Raw genomic sequence first — 16,705 nt, 5'->3', positions numbered from 1 at the left:
GTTCATCTCTTTCTAAAAAATGGACAAGCACAGTAAACTTTAACACACTTCCTTCACTCACTCATTCAACAAATGTTTGTTAAAGATCTACAATGTGCTAGGCACTAATGAACAAGACAGGCAAAGTCTGCTCTTGAGGGGCCCTCATTCTCACAGGGATATGTGATCATAACAAATCTGAATAGATTCCACAGACCAGATTTCTACATACCCTCTGGAATTCTTGACCCACTCTTGTCACTGGCCAGTTAAATCTCACTTAAGCATCAGAGCCCAGCTCAAACCAAGGAGTCTTTCCTGGCCATTCTCATACTTTCTCCTTTGGGCTCATCTCTATCATAGCTTTTCATATTTTATACTGTTTGCAACAAAGTGTTGTTTTCTCAACAAACCTCCAAGTTACCTGAAGGAGTGACATAGTCATCTTGGTATCCCCATTTTCTCAGCAGACAGGCTGGCATCTAGCAGGTACTCGTTTAACATCTGAATTTATAAAAAATTATTACACAAATGACTGAATGACGTACTTCTTCACAACTAAAAAATAGCTATTGGGGTGCTTGGGTGGCTCAATTGGTTAAGTGTCCGAAATTGGCTCGGGTCATGACTGCACATTTCGTGAGTTCGAGCCCTACACCGGGCTCCACGCTGGCAGTGCAAAGCCTGCTTGGGATTCTTGCTCTCTCTTCTCTCTCTGCCCCTCACCTGCTCGTACTTTCTCTCTCAAAATTAATAAATAAACTTTCAAAGAAATAAAAATAAAAAATAACTGTCAATGAGGAAAAAAAATGGAAGCAAATCATACTTTAATTATCTTTAGTTGGTATATTTGAAAAAACAGTGAAACACTGTAGGGGAAAAAAACGGACTTAATACCAACTATTCCTGGCACAAGTACAAGGAACTGAAAGGCACACTACTTTGAAGATGCAAGTCATATAAAGCCAGACAGTATTCACATCTCAAATTAACACCACACCAGACTTCTTGCTATGACACCAAAATTCTACAGCCTGCCAAAAATAAATAAAATCCAAACAGATGTCGATTTTTTTTTGCCCCCAATACACTACTAATTTTCGAGAATTAAAGAAGACAGACTAACCACAAAAATAATGAAATTCATGCATACCAAATGGCTCGTGGGTTAAGCTCAGATTTTATTACACAACCCAACTGAGAGAATATCAAAATCCCTGGACAGCAAATATGCATTACTTAGTAAATACTAATGTATCCTCACTTATTCCAGTTCAAAAACCTGACTTTTTATTTATTTAATGTATTTACTTATTTTGAGAGAGCAAGTGCGCACATGTGCACACAGTGGGGGAGGGACAGGGAGCTAGAGAGTCCCAAGCAGGTGCTTGGGGTGCCTGGGTGGCTCAGTCCATTAAGTGTCTGACTCTTGATTTCAGCTCAGCTCATGAACTCACAGTTTGTGGGATCGAGCCCTGAGTCTGGCTCCAGGCTGACAGTGCAGAGCCTGCTTGGGAATCTCTCCCTCTCTCTCTGCCCCTCCCCCACTCACATTTGTACGTGTGCTCTCTCTCTTTCTCAAAATAAATAAATAAACATTAAAAAAAAAAAAAGAGAGTTGGGGGCACCTGGGTGGCTCACTCAGTTAAGCATCAGACTTCAGCTCAGGTCATAATCTCAAGGCTTGTGACTTTGGGCCCCTCATCCGGCTCTGTGCTGACAGCTCACAGCCTAGAGCCTGCTTCGGATTCTGTGTCTCCCTCTCACTCTGCCACTCCCCCAACGACGCTCTGTCTCTCTCTCGCAAAAATAAACATAAAAATAAATTAAAAAAAAAAAAAAAGAGTTGGACATTTAACCAACTGAGCTACCCAGGCACCCCTAAAAAAAGTATTACCTGAAATCATTACTAATGTAACTGACAATATTAAACAAGATTAATTTTGAAAAACATTGTTATGGTACATCTCTGTCACTGAGTACTACATAATTATTGAGAAGCAATACATAATTATTGAGAGAGGTACACAGAAAGTTGTCCATGGTGTACCATTACATGAAAAAAGCACACTGAAGAATGATACCCAAGGTAAGACCCAAGAGGCAGCTAAACCACAAACCCTTGAGCAAGACTCCCTGTGCTCCAGTATCAGCTTTGCCACTCACTAGTTGTGCAACCTTTGATAATTCTTGCCTTGCTTTCTTCATCTGCAAAAGGATATAAAATAGAATCTACTTCATAAGGTATGTTCATGGGCTGTAAAAGTTTAACAAGTTAATATATGTAAAGCACTACAAGTATTGACAATAATTTCTGGGGGAAAAAAAGAAAAAACTGAAAACATATAGCATGTACATATATATGTGGGGAAGAAAAGCTTTCTTTTTTTGTATTTTTAGGTTTTTTTTTTTTAATTTTTTTTTTCAACGTTTATTTATTTTTGGGACAGAGAGAGGCAGAGCATGAACAGGGGAGGGGCAGAGAGAGAGGGAGACACAGAATCGGAAACAGGCTCCAGACTCCGAGCCATCAGCCCAGAGCCTGACGCGGGGCTCGAACTCACGGACCGCGAGATCACGACCTGGCTGAAGTCGGATGCTTAACCGACTGCGCCACCCAGGCGCCCCTTAGGTTTTTTTTAAACAAAGAACATTACTTTCGTAATTTAAAAAAAAGAAAACATAATAAAAACTTCGGACGTGGGGCGCCTGGGTGGCTCAGTCAGTTGAAATTCCAACTTCGGCTCAGGTCATGATCTCATGGTCTGTGAGTTTGAGCCCCACGTTGGGCTCTGTGCTGACAGCTCAGAGCCTGGAGCCTGCTTCAGATTCTGTGTCTCCCTCTGTCTCTGACCCTCCCCCGTTCATGCTCTGTCTCTCTCTGTCTCAAAAATAAATAAACAACTAAAAAAAAAATTTTTTTTTTTTCTAATAAAAACTTGGGACTAAGATTCCTCTGTTAGTGATCTGTTAGTGCAATTACTTAAACATTCAGGACAAGACAAATTCCGTGAATGATAATATATTACACATGGGAAATTTTTATTTATTTTTTTTTAACATTTATTATTTTTGAGAGGGAGAGAGAGAGAGACAAAGCATGAGTGGGGAAGGGGCAGAGAGAGAGGAAGACACAGAATCCGAAGCAGGGTCCAGGCTCTGAGCTGTCAGCATACAGACTGACACAGGGGTCAAACCCACAAACCATGGGATCATGACCTGGGCTGAAATCAGATGCTTTTTTTTTTCTTCTTAATGTTTTATTTATTTTTGAGAGAGAGTGTGTGTGTGTGAGCAGGGGAGGGGCAGAGAGAGAGAGAGAGAGACAGACAGACAGACAGACAGACACAGAATCAGAAGCAGGCTCCAGGCTCCGAGCTGTCAGCACAGAGCCCAAAGCGGGGCTCAAACTCATAAGCTGTGAGATCATGACCTGAGTCAAAGTCGGACGTCTCAACCGACTGAGACACCCAGGCGCCCCATAAGTGTGAAAAATTTCAAGTGCAACAAAAAGGACAGTACTTATGGACACAGTTCAACAATAACAAGCTATACACTAATAAACAGAACTGCAATGGCACCAATCTAGAAATGGGTATCAGGAACTTTCACAATTAGATAAATCTCCATTAATTTTATTAGTCTGAAATTAAATACCACCAAATCTAATTTCTTCCAATTCAACAATCTCTAATGACAACTCACTAGACATTCATAAAGCTGGAGCTCAAGATAAACTACATAATTTAAATTAAAAAAAACCTAAAGTCCTTAAGAGCCCTTTGAGAATTTCGGAGAGAATGATTTCACCACCTCACATGCTTTGAGGAAGCTTTGGTCCCTGCATAAACTTAGCTTCCTCCATAAGTACAGTGGGTGTACAAAACAACCAAACAGAAAGAGAACCGTGAGCTTCAGCTGCATTTTTTGCTGAGCTGTAATACTGGTAAAGCCTGTTTCAAGATCCAAGAGTCCACCCTCAAAATTAGGGAAGGTGTAATAAACAGCAGGCTGTCAGTCCATTTCATCAGATTTACCAGAATGGTGTCTCATAAAATTATGAATATTTTTTAAAGTTTATTTTTATTTTGAGAGGAGGAGAGCAAGCAGGGGAGGGGCAGAGAGAGAGGGAGACAGATACAATCTCAAGCAGGCTCTGCACCGTCAGCATGGAGCCCTATGCAGGGCTCGAACCCACAAACTGATATCATGACCTGAGCCGAGATCAAGAGTTGGTCGGACACTTAACCAACTGAGCCACCCAGACACCCCATAAATTTATAAATATTATCAAACTTCAAGCAGCATTATTTATTACCATTGACTATGTTTTACCTAAAAGGAACCTCCTGGACCACAAAAAATAAATAAATAAAAATAAATAATAAATAAATCTAGTTGCCTAAAATAGCTTTTCAAAAAGAAATCAATCATTAAGATCCCTCCACAGAATTATGGAATTTATAATTTTAACTAGTTTACCTAATGTCTACAAAGAGAAAAAGAACTCAATAAATGCCAATTACTATTATCATTAATGGTGGAACAGAAATTTACTCATAAGGACACTTAATAGGTCACTTTCTCAGAATCCAAGCTGGCCCATCACAACCTTGAATAGTTATTTATCAAAAAACACTTGGTTTTAGAGGACTCAAAAATTCCTTGGGTTCTAAAGGAGGTAATAAAGATGAAACAAATTCTGCAAAAATAATTCACCTATACTTTCTTAAGCTCTTCTATTACAAAAATCTGTATTTGTAAACATTTTGCAATTCTGCCTTACAACTTTTAGACCAAATGTATTTTTTATCAGCTAGTCATGATTTATAAGTAATGAAAGTAAAATCAAGAGATGGGTCAGTTTTGCATTAGAAAGTGAAAGGAGACAGTTCAGAGTGGGTTAAAAATAGGTGAGTTTAGCCTAAGTCCTTAAAACTTTAAAAATGAATGTATATTTGGGGGCGCCTGGGTGGCTCGGTCGGTTAACGTCCGACTTCAGCTCAGATCACGATCTCGCGGTCCGTGAGTTCGAGCCCCGCGTCGGGCTCTGGGCTGATGGCTCAGAGCCTGGAGCCTGCTTCCAATTCTGTGTCTCCCTCTCTCTCTGCCCCTCCCCCATTCATGCTCTGTCTCTCTCTGTCTCAAAAATAAATAAAACGTTAAAAAAAAATTAAAAATGAATGTATTTGGGTAAAATTCAGATTGTTTGGGAAGATAATTTGATCCTATAAAAAGAGAAACAGGCTAATATCCCTTGACTAATATTTTTTTCCTTAAAATTTTCCAATTTTAATCAAAGACTTACAGACAATAAACTGAAAACATAAATTAGTAAGTAAAAAAAAGGAAGAAGAGCTGAACATGTTTGATGACATGCTTCCCACTAATCTCCAGGGTGGGTGTACCAGCATTACATGGGAGCAAGACCAAGCAAGCATCTTTTCAGACACACAGATTAATGAGCAGATATCTCGCTGCTTTTACAGTTACATTATACTTAAAGCCTTATATTTTAAAAAAGGCATATGAAAAGGTGTATACAAAGATAATTTTGGCTTGATTTATATCTATGTCTATATACACATACACACATGCACACATATATACACATATATAAAATTACACTGTTAGCATTTGTTTAAACATTTGTTTAACCTTTTATTTATATATAGTGAATATGAGAACTTGTAGTATCAACAGATATTCACCACTTCTGACTATTACATTGCAGAGTTCAAAACTGGATTTCAGGGGCATCTGGCTGACTCAGGTGGAAGAGCACGCAACTCTTAATCTCTTGGTCCAGTTCGAGCCCCATGTTGGGTGTAGAGATTGAACAAAAAAACTTAAAAAACAAAACAAGAGGTGCCTGGGTGGCTTAGTCAGTTAAGTGTCCAGCTCTTGATTTTGACTCAGGTCATGATCTTACAGTTGGTTTGTAGGTTCAAGCCCCGAGTTTGGCTCAGTGCTGACAGTGCAGAGTCTGCTTGGGATTCTCTCTCTCTCTTCCTCTCTCTCTGGTCTTCCCCAACCTGTGTGTGCTCACAGTCTCTCTCTCAAATAAATAAACTTTGAATAAATAAATAAACAAACAAACAAATAAATAAAGCTTTAAAACAAAACAAAACTGTGTTTCAGCTTAGGAGCAGTGAAAAACTGCCTTAAAACTAAAAAAAAAACGGGGGGGAGCATCCTGACTTTGGCTCAGGTCAGGATCTCACAGTTCATGAGTTCAAACCCTGCATCGCTGCTGTCAGCTTGGAGCTCACTTTGCATCCTTTCTCCCCCATCTCTCTGTCCTTCCCCACTGGCACTCTCTCTCAAACATTTAAAAAAAAGAAAACTTTTTAAAAAATCATAATACATATTGAAACATACTCCCCCAAATTGGAAAATATAGGTTAAGTATAAAGAAATTTTAACGAACTATAATTTAAAAACAAGAAATCAAACAGCTCAGTCCCTAAAGCCTCTTCTAAAATGTATACATGATACAGAAATTATTGGGCTTAGTTCCTTTAAAAATAAAAACACCCAAAAAAAAAAAAAAAAGGAAAGAAAGAAAATACCTTGATTAGGATTACTTACAGAGTTAAATCCACAAATAATTTTTTTTTTTTTTTTTTTTTTTTTTTAGAGAAAGGAAAAGAGCACAAGCATGGGAGAGGGGCAGATAGAGAAAGAGAGAATCTCAAGTAGTCTCCATGCTGAGCATGGAGCCCAACTTGGGGCCTGATCCAACCATCCTGGGATCATGACCTAAGATGAAATCAAGAGCCAGACGCTCAACCAACTGAGCCACCCAGGTGCCCCAAAGTCACAATAATTCTATGAAAATAAAAGTTTAAGCAGTTCAAATGTAAAAAGTACATAACTAAAATCCTTCATGCCTATGAAAAAATTAATTCCAGAGAAGGAATTACATGTGGTGAAAAAACAGAAAACTGCAAGGGAAAAAAAATTAATTAACCATTTGAGAAATTCTTTTTCAAGTACTGGTCTTTCCATAGCAAATAAAAGGGATTCCATTTATATAAGACTTTTACCAAAACAAACAAACAAACAAAAAAATTACATTTTACCTTAGAGAATCCTAGAGTAACAAGTAACCAACTTTGCCTAATACAACTCTAAAAAAAAAAGTTTATTTATTAATTTTGAGAGAGATTGAGTGTATGCATGGGGGAGGGGCTCAATCTCACAACCATGAGACCACAACCTGAGCTGAAATCAAGAATTGGATGCTTAAATGATTGGGCCATCCAGGCGCCCGCATATTTTTTTTTAAATAACGTGAAATGTCTTAGTATTGGGAATATTACCACTTTCCCTCTTCAATTTTCTATAAAAATTAGGGGTAATTTTTCCAAATAAATTAACTTGCTGCAATTTTCAGAATGCCATTATCAGGCATCACCTCTAAGGTGGGAAGTACTCTGTGCCATCACTGGAAAGCAGCTCACAAACTCACAGTGGAGCCAACTGAGTCAACTGAGAAGTGACAGCAATGTGACAGTGTCCAAGAATGCACGAGAAGAGTAAGACTTGTTTTAAAGTCAGGAATATGGTGCCAAAGAGGAAAAGTGAAAGGTTGAGAGCTGAAGCATCAAAAGATTAACTAGCAACTACTGAATGACAGCCACGTTCCTCATGCTTTTCATATGGTATTGTTATTAGTCAATCCTATCACCTCCACTTTACAGATGAGGAATCAGGTTTAGAAAAGTCAAATAACTTACTGACAAATCATTCAGCTATTATGCAGCAGAGAATTCAAAACTAGATTTGTTTGATTTCACAGCCCACACTCTTTTCACTTCCCTGTGCTGCCTCTCTGGCTCTTTATTGACTTCAGGCTCCCAGTGAGCAGTTTCACCACAGTGAGCACTAGGAAGGAAGTGATATACCTGTAGGCAAATGATCACATACTATCATCTGGGTAGCCCCATTTTCCAGTATTTCTTCATCCCAAGCTATCTTTACAATCTTTCCTCCCATTTTTCCATTTCACAGACCTAACACACTAGCCAGAAAAAAAGAAAAAAAGGGGGGGGGGGGAGACTTGGATATTCTAATTTACAAATTCCTCTTCTTTGTTCAAGTTGTTCCCTACACCTCGGGCCTTTCTCCAATAGCCCTAGTGCCAATTACATCTATGATAGTTGGTCCAGTTCAAATGTCATGTCTTTCAAACAGCATTCCCTAATCTTCCACTCTCCCATTCAGTAGTGTCTCCAGTCTAAATCTTCTTCACTCTTTGTACTGGAACCTGTATTAACAACTCATGAGTTTGAGAAAGTTTTAAAATAATCAACCCACTGATTACCTATTAATTACAAAGGAAAAGAGTGCCTTTACAATATAAGTCTATTAGATATTACTTTATTCAAATGATCAAATTTACATCAATAATGAAATATTGAAATATTTACATCACCTCTGATGTGATACACTGAGACATAAAATCAACTACACAGCATTCCAACCAAAAATGTTTAACATAATGTGATCATAAAGAAATATTCTGACAAATCTATATTGAGGGACATCCTACAATACAACTGGTCTAGATACTTACTGTTCTGAAAGACCCCTCCCCTCCCCCACCAAAAAAAAAAAAAAAGGCTAGAAAACCAGTCCAGATTCAAGCAGGCAACTAAATGCAATGTAAGCTCCTTAAATGAATCTTGGGGCAAACACAAAATCAAACATCTAAGGACAGTATTGGGACAACTGGGGAATTTTGAATATGTACTATACATTAAAAAATAATATCCACGTTAAATTTCTTGAGGGTGACTACTAATTGCAGATATGTAGAAGAAAGTGTCTGTTCTAGGGAAATACATGCTAAAAGTATTTAGGGGTAAAGTGTTGTGAAAGTAACTCACAAATACTTCAGCAAAAAATTGTGTCTACTAGTGCATAAAGCAAGCAGAGCAAAACATTAACAACTATCGAATCTAGGTAAGGAGTACAAAGGTGTTGTTATGACACTACTGTGGCAACCTTTCTGTAGGCTTAGGATTTTTCAAAGAGCTGGAAAACAATATTTAAAAGTTATGGGTTTAGGGGCCCTTGGAAGGCTCAGTGAGAACATGCAACTCCTGATCTCAGGGTCATGAGTTCAAGCCCCACAGTGGGTGTAGAGATTACTTAAAAAAAATTAAAAAAATAAAAATTATGGATTCAAAACAACAAAATCAACAGAAAATAGGGAAAGGTGCAAAGATGATTTAGTACTTGTATTCTGCCTCCCAGAATTAACTGTTAACATCACCATAGTTGCTTTCAGTCTTTCAAAAAAAATTACAGGATCATCCCCTTTGCCCCACCCATTCTTATTGCCTGCCAGAAGCTGGGAAATTATAGGTAGGGTATGCCCATTTTCAACTTTACTAAATACTGCAAACACGGTCTCTCAAGGCAGCTGTACCAATTTAAACTCCACCAGCAATTTCTAAATTACCATGTTCAGCGACCTCTTCACTAATATTTGATACTGTCAGACATTAAAATTTTTTATCAGTTTGATGTGAACAATTAGGTGTCATTTATAACAATCTAGGATCGCAAAGTAAAAGAGCGTTAACAAAATAAGAACTTCATCAACAGGGGTGTCTGGGTGGCTCAGTCAATTAAGCATCCCAGTCTTGATTTTGGCTTAGGTCATCTCATGGTTTGTGAGATCGAGCCCCATGTTTGGCTCTTCACTGACAGCACAAAGCCTGCTTGAAATTCTCTCTCTCCCCCTCTCCTGCTCGTGCTCTCCCTCTCAAAATAAATAAACTTTAAAAAAAAAAAAAAAAGACCTTCATCCACAGACCCTTCCTTACATCACATCACTGCAGAAAGTTAAAAATAATCAAACATGGCAACATGTATTAAGAACGATTAGTCCCCACATGAACCAAATGCCCACAAAAACTCCCACATAATGTTTGGGAAATAATTTGTCTTTTTAAAAATGTAAGAAGCGGGGTGCCTGGGTGACTCAGGCAGTTAAGCATCTGACTTCGGCCCAGGTCACGATCTCACAGTTTGTGAGTTCGAGCCCAGCATCGGACTCTGTGCTGTCAGCTTGGAGCCTGGAGCCTGCTTCAGATTCTGTGTGTCTCTCTCTGCCCCTTCCTTGCTCATTATCTGTCTCTGTCTCTGTCTCTCTCTCTCTCTCTCTGTCAAAAATAAATAAACTTAAAAAAAATGTTGTTTTTTTTTAAATGTAAGAAGAAAAGGTTCAAATTCAACCAACCCAGCATACATAATACTCCTTGGAAGATTTAAAAAAATAAATAGGTCTTATTCCCAGAAATAACCTAGCTATTATAAATTAACTGATTTATTTACTTATTCAGCAACTATTTACTGAATACCTGTTACAGGCCAGCCACCATTCCAGCACCATGGCGAAGACAAAGTCCCTATTCTCACAGAGCTAACATTCTAATGGGGAGACAAAAATACCTACAAATAACATAAGATCAGATAAATACATTCTATAAAATAATGAAGGGACAGGGGCGAAGAATGACCAAGGAGGCAGCCTAAGGACACAAAAAAACACCAGGCAAGACCCCTGCAAGACAAGATCCCTCCAAGGCAGTGATTTTGTAATATGGTGTGTTTAATTCAACATGAGGTATTTCAGCACCAACATCATTTCATAAAATACTCTCCTTTACTCCTCTTTATTTTTTCCAAAAAAACCCCAAAAACAGTTTGCTGCACTGGCTTTTCCATTATTGCTATTATCTTAGAGGGAAAAAAAAACTCACACAAGATATTGACAGGTGCATCACAAACAGGTTCAAGTTTCAAGTCACACATATTCTAGAAGAAACTTTTTTTTTTAAGTTTATTTATTTATTTTGAGAGAGACAGAGAGACACTGCAGGCGGGGAGGGGCAGAGAGAGAGGGACAAAGAATCTCAAGCGGACTCCCCACTGACAGCACAGAGCCCCATGTGGGGCTCGAATCCACCAACCATGAGATCATGACCTGAGCTGAAGTCAGGCTCTTAAACAACTGAGCCACCCAGGCGCCCCTCAAGTCACACATATTCTAAAAAAATGTTACACAGGGTGCCTGGGTGGCTCAGTCGGTTAAGCATCCGACTTCGGCTCAGATCATGATCTCGCAGTTCGTAAGTTTGAGCCCCGCTTTGGACTCTGCTGACAGCTCAAAGCCTGGAGCTTGCTTCGAATTCTGTCTCTGTCTCTCTGCCCTTCCCCAACCCCTCTCTCTCAAAAATAAATAAACGTTAAAAAAACTTTTTTTAGAAATGTTACAACTGATTTGTCAGTAAGGAGTTTGATGCCAAAATAGAGCTGAACTGCAGAATTTAAAACAGAATTTCGGGGCGCCTGGGTGGCGCAGTCGGTTAAGCGTCCCACTTCAGCCAGGTCACGATCTCGCGGTCCAGGAGTTCAAGCCCCACGTCAGGCTCTGGGCTGATGGCTCAGAGCCTGGAGCCTGTTTCCGATTCTGTGTCTCCCTCTCTCTCTGCCCCTCCCCCGTTCATGCTCTGTCTCTCTCTGTCCCAAAAATAAATAAATGTTGAAAAATAAAAAATAAAAAAAATTAAAAAAAATAAAATAAAATAGAATTTCAAGGGGCACCTGGGTGGCTCAGTGGGTTGGGTGTCTGACTTCGGCTGCGGTCATGATCCCACACTTTGTGAGTTCAACCCCGAGTGGGGCTCTGTGCTGACAGCTCAGAGGCTGGAACCTGCTTTGGATTCTGTTTCTCTCTCTCTGCCCCTCCCCCATTTGCACTCTCTCTCCCTCTCTCAAAAATAAACATTAAAAATTTTCAGAAAAAAAAACTGTTTTAAATAAATAAATAAAATAGAATTTCAAGAAAATGACTTACCAATTCTCCAACTCTATCACCTGCACATTTACTTCCTATCATATATGAAAAGAATAATAGCAATAGGAAAATGTATTGGAAGACAGATCTTGTAGTTTTTACTTAAGTATAAAAGATTTGGAATATACCCCTCTTTCAAAAGCCACACTACCTACCTACACAATTTAAAGAAAACCAGCACGCATTAAAATTTCCTTTCACGGGCTTACACAAGAGCTTAGAAGGCTTCAACCACTTAGAACTAGGAGGTGCCTTACTAGAAAAAAATCGAAGGGCCAAAGTGTTCACTTCCCTTTTTTCCTAAGTTTATTTTGCTGATTCCCCAGTACCCTGAATGAAATATCTGCAGTCTATTTTTCAAAATTATACCCTGACCCAGTCAAATCTTTTCTTTTACTTCCCTATTTACAAAATTCCCTCTTTCATCTAAACTATAATACTATCTGCCTTGTCTTTTTTTTTTTTTCAAAGCATTTTTTTTTAATGCTTATTTATTTTTGAGAGAGAGAGAGTGTGTGTGTGAGCAGGGGTGGGGCAGAGAGAGAGGGAGACACAGAATCTGAAGCAGGCTCCAGGCTCTGAGCAGTCAGCACAGGGCCCGACACGGGGCTAAAATCCACTAAAATCCACGAGATCAAGACCGGAGCCAAAGTCGGTCACTTAACTGACTGAGCCACCCTGGCATCCCTGCCTTGTCTTCTATCTTAGAAAAAAAAAAGGGGTGGGGTGGGTGCCTGGGTAGCTCAGTCAGTTAAGCGTCCGACTTCGGCTCAGGTCATGATCTCATGGTTCATGGGTTTGGGCCCCACGTCGGAGTCTGTGCTGACAGCTCAGAGCCTAGACCCTGCTTCGGATTCTGGGTCTTGCTCTCTCTCTGCCCCTCCCCTGCTCATACTCTGTCTGTCTCTCAAAAATAAATAAATGTAAAAAAGAAAAAAATGTTTAAAAAAATAAAAGTAAAAAAATAATAATTCAAATATCCTTCCAGGCAGACTTATAGATCCCCAAACACTTATTTCTACTTCAGGAATTATTAGCCTTTATGTACCATGTATCTCTTTGTCTGCTGAAGGCTATGGACTCTCTCTCAGATTGCTTTTATTTTTATTTTATTTTAGTTAATTTATTTTTAAGGAATCTCTAGACCCAACATGGGGTTTGGACTCATGACCCCAAGATCAAGAGTCGCAGGCTCTACTGACTGAGCCAGCCAGGTGCCCCTCAGATTGCTTTTATTTATTTATTTATTTATTTTCAACGTTTATTTATTTTTGGGACAGAGAGAGACAGAGCATAAACGGGGGAGGGGCAGAGAGAGAGGGAGACACAGAATCGGAAACAGGCTCCAGGCTCTGAGCCATCAGCCCAGAGCCCGACGCGGGGCTCGAACTCCCGGACCGCGAGATCGTGACCTGGCTGAAGTCGGACGCTTAACCGACTGCGCCACCCAGGCGCCCCTCAGATTGCTTTTAAATGCATAATTAAATATTCAAAATTACAAAAGAAACCAATTATACTGAACTATTAGCAAACCAATTTAAAAATCGTAATTCGGTAATGTATGTGCAGCTTTAACATCACATTAAATAACAAGATCTAACAGTGTGTCTAATAATGCCATAAATTCGAAGAAATAAGCATAAATGATATTTTAAGACATCTGCAAAAACTGCAAACATGATACAAAAATAGTGGTAATTTTTATTGGTGACAAAGTCACAGGCACTGCTAATTCTACTATGGTTTAATGCCTACATTTATAATTGAAAGAACTAATAAATTAGTTATCAGATAATAACAATAAATGTGATTTTATCCCCATTCTACTTCAAAGATCCCCTATACTCTACCCACCAAATGGTGAAATCCCAGGTTAGAATTCCTTTCTAGTGCAAAGCGTGCGCAAACTGACTTCTGTCACAAATTTTAATATAAAAATAATGATTCTTCCTTTGACCTCTCATCTGAACGTTATCACCATGCCTGTTTTTCCGCAGACTTATACACAGAACCCAATTTCTATGGTTTGCCTAGCCAGCACTCATTTACATTTTGACAGTCAATAAAAGGTGAAGTTAAAGGAAAGGAGATGGAGGCAACCAACAGTCCCTCACTTCCAAGACATCCAACAGCAAGTGAAAAGATGCCGAGAAAGAGAGAGAGAGAGAGAGAGAGAGAGAGAGAGTGTGTGTGTGTGTGTGTGTGTGTGTGTGTGTTTCAGAGGTGGGCTACCCCCAGATCCGTGAGTCCAGCTTGTCAAGAGTCCCGGAAGCATGACATCTTCACCAGCGGCACCCAGAAGACATTCCACCTCTTTCTCGGCCCCTATACTGAGTTCTCTACCTTCCAGGTCGCTCGCCTGTGGCTCCCACCCGAAGCGGCCCCGCGGTTCTCCGGTCCCTTCCCATCCCATCCCCCACGCGTCCCTCCCTCCCATCTGCCCCAGGGCGCCCTGGCCCCTGCGCGCCGCCGAATCTCTCCCCTGGGCCTAACCGTGTGTCTCCCGACCCCCACGTCTCCCGACGCGGGAGGGAAAGGCCCGGGGCCTAGGGGTCAGCTGAACTGGGCGGTCCGGCCATTAGGCGCAGGCTGAGGCCCTAGGCCAGAGCAGCCCGGCCGCCAGGCAGCGAGCCGCGCACTCCGCGATGGTTAACCGGCGACGCGCACTCACCAAGAGGATCACACGGAGGAGGGCACCCAGGCCTCCGCCGCACCGCCACTCGGTCTCGGAACCGTCGCCCTCGCCGCGAACTGCCACCGCCGCTGCCGCCGCCTCCGCCGCCACTACTCGCTAGTTGGCTTCCCTGCGTCCTGCGGCGGCGCTGCCGCCACGCCATCGCGCGTGCGCGGCGCCGCGGGGGCCCCTGGGACTGGTGGTTCGTGCGCACGACCCGCCGAGCCCTTCCGCTTTAGCCAGCCCGGTCCGCCCCTGGCTTGAGTGGTTGTTGGCACCTGCGGTACCGAGAAGTGCCTTCCCGAAAGTCGTTCCTCAGGAGACGCGGGCACTTGCTGGCGCATACGGTGCTGCTAGATGTGAAAAACCCTCAGGAAGAGATACGTGTAAAGTAAGACAATTTAGAGCATTTACATTTTCGTTAACAAGTCTCACTTGCCCAGGACACAGACACACACACACCACCTCTCCCTTTCTGTTAAAAGTGTCGCAAATTGCCTTCAGTGGTGTCTGGATTTCCGGTTTTAAACCTGATTTCCCAGTCCTCATTTTATCGTTTTACTTTGTAAATTTGACCATGCAGTTTGAGTTGACTGACTTATCATTTTACAAAAACAATTCAGATACATTCAAATGTGAAGTTAACCTAGCCGCAGTCATAGAAACTTTAGAATCGGAAGACACCCTAAAGGTCATTAGTCCAACTCCTGCCCAGGCAGGAATTCGCTCTTGTACATGCCAGCCAGATGGTCTTCCAACTTCTATTTCAACAATTCGAATTTCAGGGACCTCAAAATCTTAGGACAGCCTGCTCCACTGTTGGACAGCTCTAAAAGTTAGAAAGTTCTGCCTTGTGTGAACTGAAACCGGCTTCCCTTTTACTTCCTTCCGCTGCTAGTAGTTATGATGCCTGGAACAATTTAGAATGTTTTCCACTTGACAGCCTTTCAAAAAATTGAAAACGATGATTATATCCTCCAACACTGAGAGTCTCCAGTCAAAAAAAAAAAAAAAAGTAATAATAGTTTTCCAACCATTTCAAATATGAATCAGCTCTGAGACTGCTTTCCACTTAGTCATTCTCTTTGATGTATTACCCTTAAAAATTGTCAAAATTTGCTTTGTATTTATTGCCTCATTTTATTACCACGATAGCATTCTATAGTTAGCTACTCAGCTATTATCACTGTCATATTGCCATTCAACTGATTCAAGAATTCAGTTCAACCAAAGACGATATATCAACTTTGTTTTAAAGCATTGCCCAAAGCCTCAGGGGAATGAGAAAAAAAAAAAAAAAAAAAGCCACTAGGTACAATTTACAATCTAGGGTAGTTCTATGAGAATTCCTGAGAAAAGCTTCATCAAGTTGAGGGGCCATGACTGTAAGATGATGACACTGGGGAGTTACTGGATGGCTGGATTTCAAGAAGGGAGATGGCATGTGAGGATTGCTAAGGAAGAACCCATCCTAAGCAAAATGAATGTGTAAATGAACACATTCACTGTTTGCTTTCACTTAACACACTGAGTACTCTAGATGGGCTGGAGCACACACACCCACGCCATGGAGGAGAGGAAGAAAAGGACCCCAAAAGTTGCAAAAAGTTCTTGAGGGTCGTGAAAAGAGCACTGGGATTGTCAATTGTTTTGAGCCCTGCTCTGTCATCTATAAATTAATAACTTGAATAGGTGTGGTTTTCAACTTTTTTCCCACCTAGCACACTCAAGGAACACAACCCCCACATTAGAACAATGGATCACTACAACAGTAATTCTGGTGGAATATGTAGAAGGTAGTGTTCTTAACACCTTTTACACATGGAGAAGTGAACTCAAGAGGTGAAAAGATGCTCTGGGTGCCTGAGTGGCTTAGTCAGTTAAGCATCAGACTTTGGCTCAGGTCATGATCTCACGAACCGTGAGATTCATGGAGCCCTGCATTGGGCTCTGCACTGACAGTGACAGCCTGCTTGGGATTCTGTCTCTCCTGCTCTTTGCCCCTCCTCCATCTCTGCCCCTCCCCTGCTCTCCCTCTGTCTCTCTGTCTCTCTGTCACACACACACACTCTCTCTCTCTCTCAATAAATAAAAAAAAATTTTTTTTTTAAAAAGAGGTGCAAAGATGCTCAAAATCAATACATACTACTCCCTGAGGGCAGAGAACCCGTTTGTTC

The 16,705-nt window shown here is 40.8% G+C and overlaps 1 protein-coding gene across 8 annotated transcripts in view; it reads right to left on the bottom strand.

Annotated features, from left to right (window-relative positions):
• The window catches only part of GAPVD1 (GTPase activating protein and VPS9 domains 1), a 76,389-nt gene extending 61,779 nt beyond the window's left edge, over positions 1 to 14,610 (bottom strand). For all 8 annotated transcript variants that reach the window (XM_045470479.1, XM_045470481.1, XM_045470482.1 and 5 more), the window contains exon 1: positions 14,522 to 14,610. The gene's annotated coding sequence lies outside the window, so the exon portion shown is untranslated. The remainder of the gene's footprint in view (positions 1 to 14,521) is intronic.
• Positions 14,611 to 16,705: the final 2,095 nt, after the last annotated feature.

The sequence above is a fragment of the Leopardus geoffroyi genome, chromosome D4 (genome assembly GCF_018350155.1).
Source record: "Leopardus geoffroyi isolate Oge1 chromosome D4, O.geoffroyi_Oge1_pat1.0, whole genome shotgun sequence".
Taxonomy (NCBI): domain Eukaryota; kingdom Metazoa; phylum Chordata; class Mammalia; order Carnivora; family Felidae; genus Leopardus; species Leopardus geoffroyi.
Note: the sequence above shows the minus strand (reverse complement) of the source record. Positions and strands in the feature narration are given on the sequence as shown.